The sequence below is a fragment of the Meriones unguiculatus genome, chromosome 9, assembly GCF_030254825.1.
Source record: "Meriones unguiculatus strain TT.TT164.6M chromosome 9, Bangor_MerUng_6.1, whole genome shotgun sequence".
Taxonomy (NCBI): Eukaryota; Metazoa; Chordata; class Mammalia; order Rodentia; family Muridae; genus Meriones; species Meriones unguiculatus.
The window spans coordinates 101,083,368-101,103,293 of NC_083357.1; positions in this window are offsets into that span (position 1 = coordinate 101,083,368).

A 19,926-nucleotide genomic window follows, 5' to 3' on the forward strand; every position below is an offset into this window, starting at 1 on the left:
GACCTGACCTGCGATGTCTAGAGTCGGTGTGCTTAAATGCCTTCTTGATGGGGAGGCACGGCAGCCTTCCTGAAATACTATCAGACACCGTTTTCCCTCGTGGGTGTAATTCCTGAGGCACAAAAGATGCTATAACCTTTCTGGCCATCTACGAGGTTCCGCAGAGAGGCCTACCAACCCACACTGATGACTGAGAAGAAATGAAAATGACCATGACTGAGCTAGCCGAGGGCAGAGCGGGGCAACCCGTGCCTCCCGTGACAGCGGAGCTCCGTGATTCTTTAAATGTAGACGGAGGGTCTGACTGGAGAGCCAGCTTTCTCTGCAGCCTCAGAAACATGGCATTAGTGAAATGTCAGCTTGCGTTAAGATCACCGGTGGCCTTTGCTGCTCACATTCTTCCATGTTTCTGCACAAAGATAGGGAAACACAGCCATGCCTCTGCTCTGGAGATCGATCTGCCTTCATGTCTGATATTACCTTACATCGCCGGGGCCAGGTGGGTGCGAGAGCAGGGGGCAGGGAGAGCATGTTTACTCGCTGAACCTTGAGTGCAGCTGTAGCAAGTGGCCAGGCAGCTTTGGATCACTGAACTGACTGCAGTGGGGAGCCCTCTTTTAGGGTCTGCAGTGATAAGAACAGATCTCTGAGGAGTTGAATATCTGCGTGATCTAAACTCAGGGCAGCCAGGCTGAAGAGGATGTGTGCTCTAACCTGTTTGCACTGAATACTCTCCATAAATAATTTACAGCCCAGGCTGCGCGCTATTATTGCAAAAATACCGGATTGCATTTTGACACATGCAGCCAGCTTGTAAGTCAATAGACACAGTTTCACCCAGTGTGTTCAGACTTGGCTAAAGTCACCCATCCAAGTGTGTTTTCCAATAACGTAATTTAACACTCTCAGACCAGGGTGGGAAGAGATTTCTCAGAAGCCACGAGACAATAGATTGTCCTTCCAGCTTGTATTTTATTTTTCCTAATAAATGGACTTACGTTTTTCCCCTACTTGACATTAACATCCTTATGAATACAAGGTCATTTGCACCTAATTGTAAATTAAATTATTTGGATGTGAAAAATATTATTTTGTTCCCCTTATTCAAATTATGACTTCCATAGAGACACCTGATGCTTTTTTTATGAGGTATGCTTGAAGCAGAACACATTTCACTATGGTAAATTTAAACTCTTCTCCCTTTTACTTCCAAATAATATTACAGAATTTACCAGGTATTCCATTTTCCCACAGATGATGGTAATTGCCCCATGAAGACTAAACCTGTGACTTTTAAAATTGTTTTCATACGTGAAAAAAACAGCTTGTACTTTCTGTAGTCTCAGAAATATATGACAAAGCATCCTTACAAACACGCAAAAAAAGAGCCACATTAATACTGCCCAAGATAGCTGATAAAGTTACTTAATCCCTTCTGTTTTTTTTCTCTCTTAAATGAAGGCATTAAAAAAATTACTCAGATGCTACAATGTCTCTATGAACAATCAATAACAGAATTTCAGTGTCTCCCTTATTTTTTTTGATAGAGCACATTGACATGCAGTGGGGGATTACATGTATATTTAATAAGAAACTCGGTTATATGTACACATGGCAGGAAGAGTCGGTGTTGGCCCTGGATGTAGTAATGCCAAAATAAGAAATGCATCTAAAAATTACCTGCTGCAGATTTAAAAGGAGAATTCTGGTCGGAGAACAAATGAGGTGAGAAGAGATGGTTCCAGGTGAGAGTGGGATTGAAATGTTTCTGTGTAAACAAAGAACGTTTTTTATAGTAAGCTGTTAGTAGCATTCAATATTTTCTCAATAGAAATACATGCTTTACAAGGTGGGGGGAACGCTTACAGCATGGAAAAAGGATCCTTGGGGACGGGCAGAACGTTCCATCACGCTGATTTTCTATATTGACTCACATGTACATTAACAGTCCTTGTGAGGGCTAATCTCGGTTGTTGCTATAGAACCAACTAAACACAAGCTGCTGAGCGCTCTTGTGAGGGATTTTCTGGATCAGACTAGCTGAAGCAGGTACACCCACCCTAAATCTTGGCTGCAGCTTCTGGTGACAACCCATTAAAAAAGACATGAAAGAAGGAATCTGCTCTTTGCCTACTTGCCCTCACTCTTGCTGGCATGTTCATCTATCTGTTGTTAATGAATTCCTTAACCAATATTAGAACTTCTTTGGGTTTCCAACATAGACGAGAAGACCAGTAGCTATCCATAAATCCTTTAGGCCTGCAGACTTGGAGAACTTAGACTCCCAGCCTTGTGGGCTAACGAATTACTATGTTCTGAGACAGCCACTGTTGGACTACCAGATTGCATTCTGGAAGCCAACTTAATAAATTCCCTTTTAATGTGTATTCATTCTATCAACGCTATTCTTTTAGCGAGCCTTTCATGATACATGTGTTTTGCTTAATAAAGGATCATTCAACAACCAGGATATTGGGGTTTAGTCTGAAAACGTATCTACAGTTTCCCCAAGAAGTAACTGTGAACTATATAATACTATGAGTTACTTTTTCTAAAGGAATGATGAGTCTTTCTTAGGCTGGCCTCAGTCTCACCACCCTCCTTTGTCAGCCTCCCAGATGCTGGGGTTGCAGTCATGGAAGTCCTCATTCAGCAGTAAATTACCTTAAGTTAGCCAACAGGTCTGAATGACTACTACTTAGTGTCACTTTCAAAGATTGACCAAAAATCAAATACCCAAGCACCCTCCACTGGCACCTCCACAATGAACGAATGTGTGATGGAGACATGGGAAAGACAGGGTATACAGAGAGATTGAAGAGAAAGCAAAGCTGAGAGATCCATACACTGTGGAGAAAGGTGCGACTGGAGACTTGAGTGTAGTGAGAAACAGGCAGATATAAGAAGGCCCTGGTGAAGTACGGGCCTGGGCTGTCTCCAAGGGCCATGTCTCAGTCCAAGGTACTGCTGCAGCTGGGGCCTGTGTTATTGTCTGTAGCCTGAGCAACCACCAAAGGCCAAGTGGATGTCCAAGGTCTGGCCTGCCACCAGAGACCATGTGGGTATCTGGGGGAAATGCTGCCATGGGGGAACATGCTGACCTGATTGGCTTGTGCTGCCCCTGAGACCACAGAGACATCTGGGCTCAGGCTACTACTGAGGCCATGTACTGGATCTGTGGTCCTAGGGCAGCTGGGATCTGTGTTGATGTACCAGGCCTGTGTTATCACCAAAGGTCATGCCAATGTCCATGACTACCATCTGAGGCAAAGGCTGCATTGGAACCACCGCTGGATGGCCACCACACTTAAGAGATCTGGCAGTGCCCCTTACCTGGGTATCACAGTAGATCTGATCCCAATGGTAGGAAAGTAGTGAAGTGAGCTAACCTTGAAGGCATGAATGTGGGAGAGGTGGTCCAGGTCCAAACCCAGGCCCACTCCAGCATCTACCCTATTTATGGTCTGCTGGAGCAGGTGAAAGGGCTCGTCCTGCAGATCCAAAGCTGAAAGAGCTCCATGACTCAGGGCCACTGCAGGACATCCAAGAGGAGCCCCTGTGAGAACCCAGTGCTGACAGTGTAGCAGAAGCCTGACACCTTGAAATAGACCAATGACTCGCTGCACTGAACATTTGCAAGTAAAGATATGTGGACAAAAGTGTATTCTGTGGGACACACTGGGACTACAGCTTCCACAGATAAGAGTTTTTAAATTCTCTCTTCTTTTCTTTTCTTTTGAGGGGGGACAGTTGCGAGAGTAGAGGGTGTATACGAAGGGACAGGGAGATGAACGGGATTGGAGTACATTAGCTGACATGCAGGTAAGGCTAGAGACCTACTTGGAATTGCTTTTAATAAGGTAGTATTATTTCCATGTGTGTATATGTCTCTGCTTCCACCCTACCATATGGCTACCTTCCATCTTGAATTGCTCCTTACTCTTTAATCCCTCCCCATGAGGTCTATAAACCAAGCTGCTTGCCTGCTCTCTGTTTGCCCTTCCTTAAGTTTGTCTCCTGGGAAGGCACTGCTTCCCAGCCTACCCATCGGCCTTCCATGCTTGCTTGTTTCCTGCGTTGGAACTCAGAGGCTGCCTTCAGTCCTACCTTGACTTCTGCTAAAATGCCAGGTTCTCAAAATAAAAACATCTTTCTTATTATAGTTATTTATAGATAGGGTGGTTTCAGGGTAAGTTAGTCTTCATAGATGGCCTCAGAACTTTTTAGAGCCCAGGCCTGGATCAGCCTGCACTACACAGAGTCTCTAGATCCCATCGGTGTGTCTAACAGTCCTCTGCTCAAACTTTCTCCTCCATTTAGGGCAAGAACAACTGATCAGAAAGGCTTCTGTCTACTGTGAATGTTCTGAGATTTAAAAAATAAATCTCGGAACATTCTTGCAGGTAATACACATTGTGATTGAGAAATGGAGTTTAATTTGGTACAATTTTTTATCTTCTTTTTTTAACTTTTATTAATTACACTTTATTCACTTTGTATCACCCATAAGCCCCACCCTCCTCCCCTCCTAATCTCACCTTCCCTCCCCCTTCTTCACACATGTCCCTCCCCAAGTCCACTGATAGGGGAGGTCCTCCTCTCCTTCCTTCTGATCTTAGTCTATCAGATCTCATCAGGAGTGGTTGCATTGTCATCTTCTGTGGCCTGGTAAGACTGCTCCCCCCTCAGGGGGAGGTGACCAAGAGCAGGCCAATCAGATTATGTCAGAGGCAGTCCCTGTTCTCATTACTATGGAACCCACTTGGACACTAAACTGTAAACTTGGTACATTTGAGAATACAAGGCTCCACAGAATAGTAATTCAAAAGGGAAAAAACAGAATCACTTGCTTCTCCCATTCGTTAGAATGGGGATTTCAGAGTTAACAGTAGACTATGGATTTTCAATCAGAAATAGTGTTACATCGAATGAAAAATGGTGCTAGCTGCAGTCATACGTAATCCCATTGGTTTTCTTTACAGCATTTAAACTATCTTCCATTCTAATGAGTCTCAGTAAACACAGAGGCTCTACTATGGATAAAGACTTTCGCTAGGTCAATATACAAAAATATGCTGACTGTGAACTATATCACACAAATACAAATGTATCGTATCCTAATTTAAAAGTTACCTTGAGGAGAAGATGAGCCATGATCCCCACCCGTTGCTTTGTTGTCAGCCTTTCCATTTTCTTTATAATCAAAACCACAAAGAAGACAGAAGACGGCTCGTAACACAGGCTCTGGTTCTGCCTCCAGAAGTCTCCCCTTTGCAGCCCCTCCACTTTGAAGGATGCAGAAGGCATTCAGGATGTTCTGCAGGGTTTCAGTAGATCATTTTGTTAGGTCTTCTACATTCCACCCTCAAAAACACGGCATATCCAGGCTAGCGATGGAGAGAAGGTACAAATCACCACGTTCCGAAAGTGGAGGTTCTGTGTCCCCAGACACGGTGCAAACTCTTTGAGGACCTGTGCTTGAACTTCAAGTGTTGAATGGGTATTTGGTGGATGACTGTCTTGGCAGAGGGAAAGCAAGTGCCATGGCTGTTGTGGCTACTAAAGAGTCACACTGGCTACCTAGAAAAGGACTCTTATGTTCCTCATATGTTAAATATAATCCATTTCCATTCACAATCATGACATTTTATCTCTCCTTTTTCAAAAACTAAAATTTAGGTGACATAGGGTTAGAAATGAGAATTCTTGTTCTCAAAGGGTCCTTACCTCAGAACTGCATGTTCTGTTCACATTTGCAGTTCCCCAGTGAATCAGCAGTACTCTCTGCCTAACAATGCTGTGTGAACGACAGCAGCAAGGATGTGCTCTGAAGAATGAACTGGATTTTGCAAGGATGTTTATTAAGCCATTACTACACCTTTCTTTTCAACATTGGAGGGCTTGAAGAAAATAGGTTTCTCCTCTCTGTGAGTAGTAGTCCTCTGTTTCCCCCATTTGTACACCTGATTAACTGGATCTCAGTCCTTTCAACAACAGAGGCACTGTGGTTTTTATATTAATCCCTAGTACATATAACAATTGACTTGTGACAAAGTCAACAAACACGTGATCGGCCAGACACCACTGCCTCAGTTACTGAATATTTGTGTTCCATTTTTCATCTTTGTTCTATTTTCGTTTTTCTTTTCATCTGCAGTTTCACTTTTCAATCCAACAGGAAAGGAGGTGATAGCATTCTAAACTAGAGACAAAGCCTTTCATGTTTCCCTCATCTCTGTGGATGGCACAAAAGGACTGTTTTCCCTGGATGAAGCCTGCACTTAATTGCTGCCAAATTCAGAACCACAAACATGGCCTGGATCATCCAAAGGCACGTGTGATGGATCGCTACTCCAGCCATCTACTCAGCCATCCATCTCTGCAGGAAAACGATGGTGTTAGCAGGAGACAGGGTGGGGGTGGGGGCTGACCTCAGCAGAAATGGCCACAAGAGTCAGATGTAAAGGCAGCCAAGGAAGGGAATTGGTCTTTAATCTGTTCTTTGAAGCTTGATGTAAATGGGGGGGAATTGTAGTCGTTTTGGGTCCAGACACTTTGCAGATCGTTCAGCGCAAAGAAAATAGCATATCTCTAGGGGATAGGCAGCCACAAAAGTTTAGTAGAGCTTGTAGGTCAAGGCTGTCGATCATCCAACTTTCCTCAAATTCTGAAAGATGGAAACACGCACCAAGGCAAACTGTGCACACATCAATCCATCAGAGGCACGTGTCTATTTCATGGATTGGAACATTGTTATTGGAAAAGCTTCCTCTAGGTCCACAGCAAGGCCAGTGGAAATGGCCTGGTTCTTGTCCCCAAGAACATGCAACATCCTGATAACATTTGCTACCCAAATATAGAAGAAACTTGGGCCTCAGGACTCTTATGTGATTGGCATATGTCAAAATTTAATTGTATGATGAATGAGCTTGATTGCATTAAGCAAACAAAACCTTATAATGCTACTTGTACCAGTAATTAGTAAAAACAGTATCAACGTTTCACACTTTATTTTGTTAGAATAGGTTTAATAATGCCTCCCAAAATATATGTTCACATAAAACCTAGGACGGTATGCTAATTTGAAGAGGCATCTCTACAGATACACTTCATGTAAGCATTTCAAGTGGAGATCACCCTGGCGTAGGATAGTCCCTACATCCACTGTCGGGTGTTTTTGAATAAGGACAGAGACCTAAGAGAGGAAACAATGTGAAGACAGAGGAGGCACATGTGAGGAAGCAGGTGAAGACGGGATGACATGCCTGCAAGGCAAGGCACACTGAAAACTGGCAGCAGCCACGAGCAATGAAGAGAAAGCACAGCTCTGCTTCCTCCAGCACTTCTTGGCGAGTCCAGCACACCTGCCACCTAATGCCCCGGCTTCTGATCTCTAGAACTATAAATAACAACATATTTCTGTTATTGAAGACAGTCTACAGCAAATTGTGTGGCATCCCGATGATGTTATATTTTACAGTAGTCATTTCAGCCCAAATCGGTACCCAAGATCTAAGCTTCAGATTCTTAGAATGCCTACCATCATACTCCCACTTAGTTATTATGTTGTTCAGGGATCTCCAGAGAAAGGACAACAGGAGATGTGTAAATGTGTGAGTGTGTGTGTGCGTATGTGTGCACGCTGTGTTTGTGTGTGTGCACAACTGTGTGTGATTTATTTGAAAGCACTGTGTCACTTGATTATGGGCAGTAGCAGAGCTAAAATCAGTAGGGCAAGCTCGCTGGCTGGAGGCTTAGATGGATTGATATGAGATTTACTGTCGCAGTCCTGAGTCTGAGTGCTTGGATCTCAGGCAGGACTTCTGTGTTGCAGTGAGGAATCTGAATCCCATCCTGCAGAAATCTGGAGTCTATTGATAATGAAAGAAAGCAATATTTTAAAACTTTTATAGTGAAAACTAGATTGGTGTTCAACTAAACAACTGACCACCATAGCCTAGTCAAGTTGATAAGTAAAATCAATCATCCCAGAAGACAAAACAATAGCTCTACCTCAGTATTTCATATCATTTGTTGTTCAGAGTGGAAAATGTTCAAGCCATTATATTTACTTCTTCAACAACAACAATATGCACCCTCAAAGCATTCCTACTAAAATCAGAAACAAGACAAGGTTATCCACTCTCTCCAGTTCTATGCAATATAGTGCTTGAGGTCTTAGGTAGGAGGATAAAAGAAGGAAGTAAAAGATGCACAAGTAAAAAAAAAAAAAAAAAAAAAAAAAAAAAGTCAAAGTAGAGATTGCCAATAATATGATTTGAAATGTAAGAGGCACTAATAATTGAACCAAAAACCTCTTAGAGCTGCTAATAATGTTCAACAAAATGGCAGGATGTGACGTGAACACACCCATGTGTACATGCACACAACATATCAGTAACAAACGTAATAAAAAGTCAGTCAGGGAAACATCATTCAACATACACACGTACACAAGACCTCTGCAATGAAAATTTAAGGCACTGAAGAAAGAAACTGAGGGAAAAAACTAGAAGATAGAAAGACATCCTATTCTCATATATTAGAAGAATTAATCTGGTGAAACGGTCCAACGTAATTCCAATGAATATTCCAAGGGCATTCTTTACAAACATAGAAAACACAATCCAAAAACTTATTAAAGGTATAAAATATATTCAAGCAATCGTGAACGAAAGGGATGCTGTGGAACATATCACTATACCTGATTTCAAACTATATTACTGAGCCATCGTAATAAAAACAAGATGACCTGGTGTAGAAGTATATGCCTAAAAAAGTGGGGTGAAATGGAGGAACCAGATTTATGACCACACAAGAGTCACCTTGCTTTTTAGAAAGATGCCAAAAATATACATTGACACAGAAACCTCATCTTGAGGAAACGGTGCTAGAAAAACTGTATTTCAAACTTTAGGAAAAAAATGAAAATAAATCCCTATCTCCTGCCCTTCACAAAACTCAGTTCCAATGGATCAAGGACTTCAGTGTAAGACCCTGTAGTCTATAAGTGCTGAGCAAAAAAGCTGGAGATACTTCAAACACAACTAAAAAAGAAAATAACAATAAAAAATAGCTGAATAAGGCCCCAGTGGCACAGGAAGCAAGGCCAGGGATCAACAAATGAGATCTCATGAATCTAAAAAGCTTCTGTACCACAAAGGACACTTTGAAGTGGGTGAATAGGCAGCCCACAGAATGAAAAAAAAAAAAACTTTGTCACTTTGTCAGCTACCTATTTGATGGACAGTTGGTATCTGGAATACAAAAAGAACCTAGAAAGCTAAAAAATTGAGGGGAGTGGGGATAGAAGGACATGGAGGAGACAGGAACCCCAGAAGTAGACCAAAAAAAAAGCTAAAAATTCTGAGCCCAGGGAGTCCTTCACCAGCCAAGAACCATACATGGAAAGGACTTAGAGCCCCTGCTCAGAGGTAGCTTATAAGCAGCTCAGTCTCCATGTGTGTCTCTGAGTGAGGGGAGCAAGCTCTGCCTCTGTCATGAACTCGGTTTTCTGCTCTTTGACCGCCTGCCCCTGGAAATGTGGCCTCACCAGGCCACAGAGGAAGAGAATCCAGGCAGTCCTGATAAGAATTGACAAGTTATGGGCAGATGGCCAAGGAGGAGAACTCCCCTATCAGTCAGAGGACTAGGGAAAGGGATATGGGCAAAGGGGAAGGAGGAAATGACAGAGGGGCCTTCAGTCAGGATATATAATAAATACATTGTGGAAAAAAAAAGAAAGAAAATAAACAGAGGAGGGCTGGATGGGGGAAGGGATTGCAGGGAGGGGTGGGATGCTGGAAAAGAGGAGAAGGATGACTTGAAAGAACAATTCTCAATTTCATATGGAAAAACAAAACAAAACAAAACAAAGAAAAAAACAGAATTGCTGAAACAATCCTGTACAATAACAGATCTTCTGGAGGTAGCTCCATCCCTGATCTCAAGCTGTACTATAGAGCAACAGTCATAAAAACTGCATGGTAATGGCATAGAAACAGAATGATGGATCAATGGAATCGAACAGAAGACTTAGAAATAAACCCACACACCTACCGATACTTGATTTTTGAAAAAGAAACCAAAACAATACAATGGAAAAAAGAGCATCTTCAACAAATGGTGCTGGTCTAACTGGATATCTACATGTAGAAAAATGCAAATAGATCCATACTTATCACCCTGCACAAAACTAAAATCTAAGTGGATCAAAGACCTCAACATAAAAACAGACACACTAAATCTGTTAGAAGAAAAAGTGGGGAAGAGCCTTGACCTCATTGGCACAGGAGACAACTTCCTGAACAGAACACCAACAGCACAGGCTCTAAGATCAACAATCAACAAATGGGACCTCATGAAACTGAAAAGCTTCTGTAAAGCAAAAGACACTGTCATAAGAACAAAACGTCAGCCTACACAGACTGGGAAAGGATCTTCACCAACCCTTTTTCTTACAGAGGGCTGATATCCAGAAAATATAAAGAACTTAAGAAGTTAAACACCAACAAACCAAATAATCCAATTAATAAATGGGGTAAGGAACTAACCAGGGAATTCTCAATAAAGAACTATCGAATGGCAGAGAAATGTTCACTGTCCTTAGTTATCAGAGAAATGCAAATCAAAACGACCCTGAGATTTCACCTGACACCCATTAGAATGACCAAGATCAAAAACTCAGGTGAGAACACATGCTGGAGAGGATGTGGAGAAAGAGGAACCCTCCTCCACTGCTGGTGGGAATGTAAATTTGTACAAGCACTATTGGAAATCAATTTGGTGCTTTCTCAGAAAATTGGGAATAGTGCTACCTCAAGATCCAGCTAAACCACTCCTAGGCATATATCCAGAATATGCTCAACTATACAGCAAAGATATTTGCTCTACCATATTTGTAGCAGCTCTATTCATAATAGTTGGAAGCTGGAAACAACCTAGATGCCCCTTAACTGAGGAATGGATACTGATATTGTGGTACATTTACACAATGGAATATTACTCAGCTATTAAAAACAAGGAAATCATGAAATTTGCAGGCAAATGGTGGGAACTAGAAAAGATCATCCTGCGCAGAAAGACACACATGATACATAGTCACTTATAAGTGGATATAAGACATATAATACAGGATAATCATACTAAAATCTATACTCCTAAAGAAGCTTAACAACTAGGAAGACTGTAGGGAAGATGTTTAATCCTCCTTCAGAAGGACAAATGCGATAGACATTGGAAGAAGGAAAAGACAGGGAACAGGACAGGAGCCTACCACAGAGGACCTCTAAAAGACTCCACTGATCAAGGTTTTGAAGCAGAGGCTGAGATTCATAGCCAAACTTTAGGCAGAGTGCAGGGAATCTTATGAAAGAAGGGGGAGATAGAAAGACCTGGAGGGGACAGGAGCTCCCAAAGGAGACCAACAGAGCCAAAAAGACTGAGCTCTGGGGGCCCTGCAGAGACTGACACCCCAACCAAGGACCATGCATGGAGAGGACTGAAAACCCCTGCTCAGATGTAGCCCATAGACTAAGTCTCCAAGTGGGTTCCCTGTTAAGGGGAGCAGGGGTTTTCTTTGGCATGAACTCAGTGACAGGCTCTCTGATCACCTCCCGTGGAGGGTACAGCTTTGCCAGGCCACAGAGGAAGACAATGCAACCAGTCCTGATGAGACATGATAACCTAGGGGGTCAAATAGAAGGGGAGGAGGACTGCCCCTAGCAGTGGACTAGGGGAAGGGCATAGGGAGAGAAGAGGGAGGGCGACACAGCCAGGATACAAACTGAATAAGTTGTAATTAATGATAACAATAAAAAGAAAAATCAACTAAATAAATGCATAGAGGTCTTATTTTACCTTTAAAAAAGAGGAGGGGGCTGCAATCAGGATGTAAAGTGAATAAATAAATAGATTTAAAACAATATAAAAGCACCAATAGCAGGGTTGGAGAGATGACTCAGCCATTAAAAGCTAGGTTCACAACCAAAGAAGAATCAATGGCCTTATTATAAATACAACTTTCCTGGCCTCCTTTAAGGTAGCGAGAACATAGGCACTTCATCCTGGACACAGCAAATGGTTTAGCAGACTTAGCTTCAGTCCTTTGATCCATAGCTTGATACCATCCTTCATAGTTCATGAACAGTCTGTGCTTCACAATTTTCTTCTGTAAAATTCAATTTAAATACCTGCTTCATGGTAATGTTTCAAATGACACGGGCATGGAGCTAAAGTTTACAAATAAATGTTTACTTTCTAGTTTCAAAAAGAAAAAAAGAAAAGAAAAGAAAAACCACAGCTCAATTAAAAATTGGCTATTGAACTGAACAGAAAGTTCTCAGAAGAAAAAAAAATATACATGGCTAGGAAAAAATATTTTAAAGTGTTCAACATCTTTACACGGCAGCGAAAAGAAAGTTAAAATGCTTTTAAAATCCCATCTCACTCCAGTCAGAATGGGGCCATCCATCGGCAGTACAAATGTCAACCTGTGCTGGTGAGGATGGGGAAACTGAGAACCATTACAGCTTTGGTGGCCTGGAAGGTTTGAAGGTTTCTTGAAATCTGAACTGTAACTGTCACATGGTGCAGCCATCCCCTCCTGGGCATATACCCAACAGATGTTATCCCCTACCTCAGACAAACTTCCACAGCCATGTTCACTGTGGTGGCACGCTCTGAAATTCCGGGTTGACCTGTTTGTTAACTGGATGTATAGTTTTTGACTTGGGATGGTGACGAGGTCGAGTGACATCATTTCCCTGGCAGGAGGAGATCACAGGGGCAACCCCTCTCAGGCAACCATTTTCATCAAATCCCACCTCCCATCGCTGCCACAGAACCTGGTGTCCCCTGGGGTTCATTGGCAAATCGTCGTATTTCCTTGCTGCTTGCTGTTCTCACAGAATACTCAGACATCTGTCTCTCAGGACATTAATTGTGCATATTTAAAAATACTTTTTTTTTTCTCTGATCCTTGCATTCACTCTGTGTTTTTTGCTTCTTTGGTTCTGAGGTATGTGCATGTGTGCGTGCGTGCACATGAGTGTGCGTGAGTGTGTGTGTGTGCATGTGTGTGTGTGTGTGTGTGTGTGAGTATGTGTGACAATATGTATGTATGTATGTATGTGTGGAAGACAGAGGTCAGCAATGGCTATCTTCCTCAACTGCTTTCCAGTTTGTTTTGTGAGACAAAGTCTCTGTACTGAACCTAGACTTCACCAATTCAGCTAAACTGACTGGCTAGCATGCCCCTCGTAACCTCCTGCCTGTGCCTCTCCAATGCTGGGATTAAAGGTTCACGACACAGTGGCTAGATTTTGTGTGTGTGCTGGGGTTCCGAACTCAAGTACTGACTCTTTCCCGATGAGTTATTTACTAATGATGTCTCTCCCCAACCTGCTTTTGCCTTCTTTTTACTTTTCAAAACTTTTAAAATTTTCTTTCTTGATTCTCATCTCTGCTCATGTTCTCTGTCCTTGTGGTTACAAATGTTCATACAATACTATACTCCTATACTAGATCTGTTGTGCAAAGAAAAAGAAATCTGATAGTCTGGAAAAAAATATCCTTTTCTTCCCATTGACCCTTTTTGTATATTCAGGAAACAATGAGATGCTACCTGGTTCAACGTCCAGATCCTGAGTTTGAGGTTAAGTAAACCTGTTTTAAATTCTAGCTCTGTAATTGTGTGAGTATGTGATTTCCTCCCTGTCACTCAACTGCCCTGACAAATCTAGCAGAGTTGTCTAAAAGAGCATTGACTGAAAAGCATTCACTGAATTGGGTAATTAGAAGGCCATTGGTGACCTTCACTGGGATTGTTTCCACAGAGTGAGGAGGGCAGAAGCCAGGCGTCGCTGGGACTCATTCATTAATTATGTTTCTGCTGCTGTAGTGCACACGCGTGCCTCCTCCCGCGGCTCCTAGCAGAGCTGTGCGTTACCTGAACCTCTCGGTCTCTGCTTATTTTGCCAGATGCTTTAGTATTTCAGTGTGCTGCCAGGTTGCATGCATGCTTTTCCTTCAAGACTCATATAAGCCAGCTGTTGCAACAAGCGTCAAATGCTCCACGAAAACTGGCAGGAGCCCTCGGGGCTCTGAGGGGACCAGGTACAACAAGCAGAGCAAGAAGATTGCTCAGGAAAGGCGATGTGGGAGGGAAGGCCTGAGCTAGGAGCCAGTCCGCATGGGCAAGGGTGGAGACCCTCTTGACAAGATTATTGACCAAGAAAAAAAAAGTAGGGGTCGGTAATCTTGGAGAGAAAAAAAAATAAATGACAGCAAGGAAAAAGAGAAGGGAAAAGCCATACTCAGTCTTCCCTGCCTGGCCCTCAGTATGTTGCCACTTCCATGGTAATTAGCATGGATTTTCCAACATAACTCTTGCCCAAAGCAGCATTTCATGATGGAAGGCAGAGATGAATTGCTTGCAGCTCTTCCTAGGCAAGATCTGCCTTGACCTTCACAGAAGAGTATCCTATTAGGTTCTCTTCTGGAAGGCTCAGATGGCCATTTGGTGAGAGCCTGTAAGGCACTAAGTTCTAATCCATGCTTTGTTACCTCAGACATCCAGGACTGTTCTGCTTGTTCATTTGGTGGTTTTACTACACAATCCATCTTCACAAACTATTACCCACTTGTACATGTCGGTGGAGAACTAGTTGAAACAAAATGTCATTGTTTATTCTGCTCAGCAACAAATTTAAAATTCTCTAGACTGGGGAATAGTAAAATGAGAAGCTGAAAAAAAATACTTTTTAGTACAGAGAGTCAATGCCAATTTTGGGATCTCTGTACCTGAGGAATAATTCTTATGAATCCTTTATTTTCTCTACAAAAAAAAAAATATATATATATATATATATCAAGGATTCATGTATGAATTGATCTAACTGAAGTTTATTCTAATACACTTTAAAAAAACATAATATTGCTTACAAAATTCTCCTAGAAAGTCCTCATCTTACTCATCAGTCAGCATTTTATTATATTATCACCCTTAATTGATTGACGTTTAATCACAGTCTTTGTAGTTTACTATCCCTTGTCTCATAAGAGGCAATTTTCTCTTTACTGTAGTTTAACAGCTGATGAAAAAGATTTAAGGAAACCTATAAACTTAAGATTGGTTAATGGTCCCTTATAAAAGAATATTATACTTCCAGGATCCATTGCACAGATGTGATACTCAATTGTAGAAATGTGCATGGGGTTTATTAAATTACAGCACAAATCTTCAGTCTTCTGAGTTATTGTCCATGTTGGGATTGTTAGGCAAATGGGGAGACACATTATTGCTTCCAGTTGTTCGCATTACTGCGGTGCGATGCGGTTGGAGACAGCTGGCACATCGCTGTAGGCAAGCACAGAGCTTCAGCAGCTGCTGAGAACTGGGCCCAAGTGAAGGGCCAGCTCCGCTGAGTCAGTGCTGGCCACCTCCTCAAAGGTTTCCAGAGCATGAAATGAAGCAAGAAGGCTGTCGGAGAGTGCGGGCACAGGGAAGAGAAAAAAAGCTGTTGGGCCTGGGGAGGCGGTGGGGTTATCTTGATGCCCCTTGTCCCAGTGGCCTTTCTTCTCTGCCTACCTGCGCAGGACTAATGATTTAAAAACAGCCCTTAGACTTTGTTTGGTTTCATGGTTTTGGTTTTGAGACGGTATCTCATTTTGTAGCTCCGTCTGGGTAGAACTCACCATGTAGCCCAAGTCGCCTTGGAACTCACAGAAAGTCCTCTTGCTAAGCTCGTGAGCCACCACACCCTGCCTTCCCATTGGCCTTTCTGGGGAAAGCCCTTCACTGTCTTTGTTGCTGTTTTGTACTCAACGTTAAACAGTTGCTGTTGTGTTTTCCTTTGCTTTGGTTTTAGCACTGTAGTACCACCATATCTGAAAGTAGGGAAGATAGCAGGCAGGTGGAAATGCCTTTGACTTTGGTGTCTGAACAAGAACAAACGGCACTGCGTGAAGTTTCCCGCACTGAGAAATCTCCCCCACTAGAGCTCCGTTTTTTCTCATTTGCAGATGAGCCTTCTCATTGGCTCTGTACCCTACCAGGGCAAGATGCAAGGGCCTAGCATGCTGCCTGGGATGTTGCATGTCAACAGTGCCACCAGCTCTTTCACTATTGTAGGCAAGACTATTTTATCTTTTTATTTGTGTGTGTGTGTGTGTGTGTACCTGGGGTACCCATAAGCATGATATTGCTCATGTGTGTGCATGAAGGAATGCACATCTGGAGGCCAGAGGTCAGCTCTGTCTTCAACTTTCGGTCTCTACCTTACTTCTGAGATGACTTCTCATTGAACTTGGATCTACTAATTCATTTGACTGCCTGGCTAGCAAACCCCGGGAGACTGCTTTCCAAACTTCTCAGTGTTGGACTGCAGATGTGTGCACCACAGCCAGCTGTTATGTGGATGCTGAGGACCCAGGCTCCGGTTGTCACGTGTGTGTGGCAAGGACATTACCAACTAAGTCATAGTCTCCTCCGTTTTGTGATTTTAGAAAATAAAACCAAGGTTCCTAAGTGTCCGAGTAGGGCCTTGGTCAAAGTGCCTCGTCTACATTATTAAATGTGTATCTCAAAGTCCCATTCAAAGGCAGAAAAACACAGCAACAAAAAGGCCAGTTCTTAATACACACATAGGTAGAGATCCATGTGATGTCAAAAAAGTAAGTTTTCTTCAAGATTTAGTTGTTTTATTCCCTACAGAATGGAAAAAAAATAATAGTACTTACCTACTAAGATTGTTTTGTAAGTTAAAGTTCATGTATGGAGGCATATGATTTATCATGGCATCTTTGAACATAAAAGGCCTCTAGCAAATGGTAGCTACTATTTCATGTGAGTCTTAACCTGAACTGTATTCTCATAAATAACACTAAATTTTGTTTTCTTCTGTCTTTCAATTATAATTTTCTTACTGCATTATACAAGACCGAGTTGTGTTTAAATCCCTTTTCTATGTGCCCTTCACTTAGGTTACTCCTGCTTTGACCTGAAAATTTTAGCAGATTTTAGGACAAAGGCAATGTAAACATTATTGACTGGCAGAAACTTTCTCATCCAATATATCCTAACAGAAAGACTACTTACCGTTACGTGGGGGCGGGGGGAGTGTTGTGTGTGTGCATATGAATATACATTGCTTTACTCCAGAAATGGTGTTGAATTCTCAGGACACAAACAATAAATACATGAGAGCCTTCTCCTTCACTGAATGTCTGGTGTGGTAATGCTAAAAAGTTGTACGGGGACATTAAATGCTGAAATGTGCTGTTGCTATGAATGATGCTAACACAGAAGGTAAATGTCCACTGTGTGTTAGACAGCAGAGGTCCAAAATAAAACAAGATATGTTTTCTTCGCTGTCCCTCCACTGGCCTTTCTTCCTATCCTTCTGTTAGTGTTCGGGTCTCCTGGAGCTATCCACTACCCAAACTAACAAGAAGCAAATGGTGCATTTCTTATATGACATTCCAAAGCCCAAAGCAGACCCAAAAGCATTTCTTTCTTGTCATACATCATTTTTAGAAGGTTCTGACCTAATGGGCAACCTCCCTCAGTTTCCTCAGAACTGCCTCAGTTTTGGCCCCACCTCTAAATGACTGATTCAAGCGTGTGATACTGGAAATCACTGGTGCCCTTGTTTATTTGCTATTTCCTTCCTTCCACCTGTGCCTGAAATACCACTGAGCACTAACTAAACTAAACAAATATGGATTAAATTTAGAAGGGGAAGGACTCACTATTAGGGAGTCACTTACAATTATTGCACATAATAATTGCATACAACTATAAAACTACAGTTTTTGCTGAAGACTTAAAATCAGTGGGCAACGAGAGCCTAAGTCACCAGGGAAGGCATAAGAAAGAGGCACAAACCAGGATGTCTCAGAAGGCCAAGCACAAGAAGGAGAGAGTTGCAAGTGAGCCCCACCACTTCTTACTCTAAGACTAAACTTATCTTTGCAATATCCCCGCCCTCTGGATTTATCCCTAGTGATGCCCATCGATGCTATAAAATCTGGGTCCCACCTCTCCAGAGAATAGGCCAATCTCTGGAGCATGGTAAAGGAAGTGTGAACCTGTTCCGCTGCGTTCTACCCAGCATGGAAGCTCTTTACGTTTCCGCTGCATCTTCCTGTCAGTCGCTCTTCAAAAGAAAAGTTTATAGAAAGGCCTTGGGGAGGACCAGCTCCTCCATTATATTGCCCAGCCACCGTGTCACCTTTAAACCGCCATCTGTCTTTGGTTTTAGGAAAGAGAACTAAGATAAAATGGGGGGCGGGGAGCTTGGCCAATTTAGTCGTTTTGTTTGAAAGATCAATCAGTTCCCTCCGAGAGATTTTCCTGGCATGAGAACCATAGTACCTGGGATCCAAAAGCAGCGTCTCCAGCTCCGGCACTCCATTAGCTGTCAGCAGTAATCATACTTACATCCTCGTTCCTGGCCTCCAGCTAGGAGGGGATGCCTTTACACTCTCCCTGCCTGGTTGCAAAGCTCTCTCCAGCACATGCAGACGCAGCTGAGCGGAGCTGGGAGCAAGGCCCTGGCACCAAGAAGCCTCCAGCAGGTGTGGACCAACTCACCCATTCTGTGCTTGGCACAGACGACCAGGATCCAGGATAGGCTACAGATTTTGTAGAATTTGTCTACAGCTGGGTAAAGGTCGGCTGCAAGTTCAGGGCAAAACGCCACTGCTGGAACCTGAGAAGGCTCCACCTTCTCCAAGGACAGGGTCTCTTCCATCTCTGCAGTGGGTTGGCGTGGGCCACTACTGAATGCTGCCTTGTCTTGGCCTTTTCCAGGAATGTGCTAGTTTGGAAAACTCGCAAACACACACATATAAGGTTACAGTCTGGTGCCTTTTGCTCCTCACCTTTAAATATTTCAGTGACCTAGCACAGTCTTCATTCATAATGAGTCCCCTCAAGGAAGCCAGGCAGAGTTCAGAGCATGTTGGGTTAACTGTTTTTCCCTGGGCTTCTGCTTTATGGAATATAGCTCTGCTCTGCATTTTCATATGAGAGTGGCTGTGGCTTCGCATTGAGCCTGGAGCCGGAGCTCCTTATTAAAAAGGACTTCTAGGTACCCCTGGGCTGGAGGAGAGCCTCAGGCCAGGGTAATTAAAATGTAGCCTTGAACAACATGGCCATTTTTGTGACCCTATGATGAGAGATTACCAAATGATTTTAATTGAAGAGGCGGGGGGAGGCATATACTTCCAATATGATAAACTGCCTCAATGGCCGCATTTTGTGAAATGAATGACTGTTAGCGGTGAATTCATACATGGAAAAACTTCTATTCATTCCTCAATGCCCCTTTTCATTATTAACCTGCCAAGTCATGTCAGGTTTTGTCATGTATTCACATCTGTTCCTATTAAGTTTTGTTTATAAGTTTTCTGTGATTATCAAATTAAAAAATATTCTCCCTGTCTCTCCATATACATTGTCCCACTTTTTTTTTTTTTTTAAGGAAAAAACACTTGGCCCTTGCATTTTTTTCACCTTTGATTTCAGCATAAAATGAAGAACAATCTCCTCTGTGAAAGGCGTGGTTTGGGTGGAGTGACCACTCCAGGCATACCAGGAACCCTGGGGACTGTGGAGAACAATAGCAGGGAGCAAAGGCAGTGGCAGCTACCAGTATCAGCCAATCGCTGCTGTGTGAAGATGTGAGTGAAGCCACCACTCTTTAACCAGGAGGAAACAACAACAACAACAACAACAAAACAAAGATGAGAAGTCAAAATGAAGTGTTAGAACAAATATGAATTGTTCATCACTGATTACTGCATGAATCAAATTCAGTCAGTCTGGAATTTTGACACCTTTGTTACCTCTATCTGGCCTAATTTTCAAAGTTCATACACTACAGTCATCCTCCTTTTTCACCTGCTTCATAAGTGGCATCA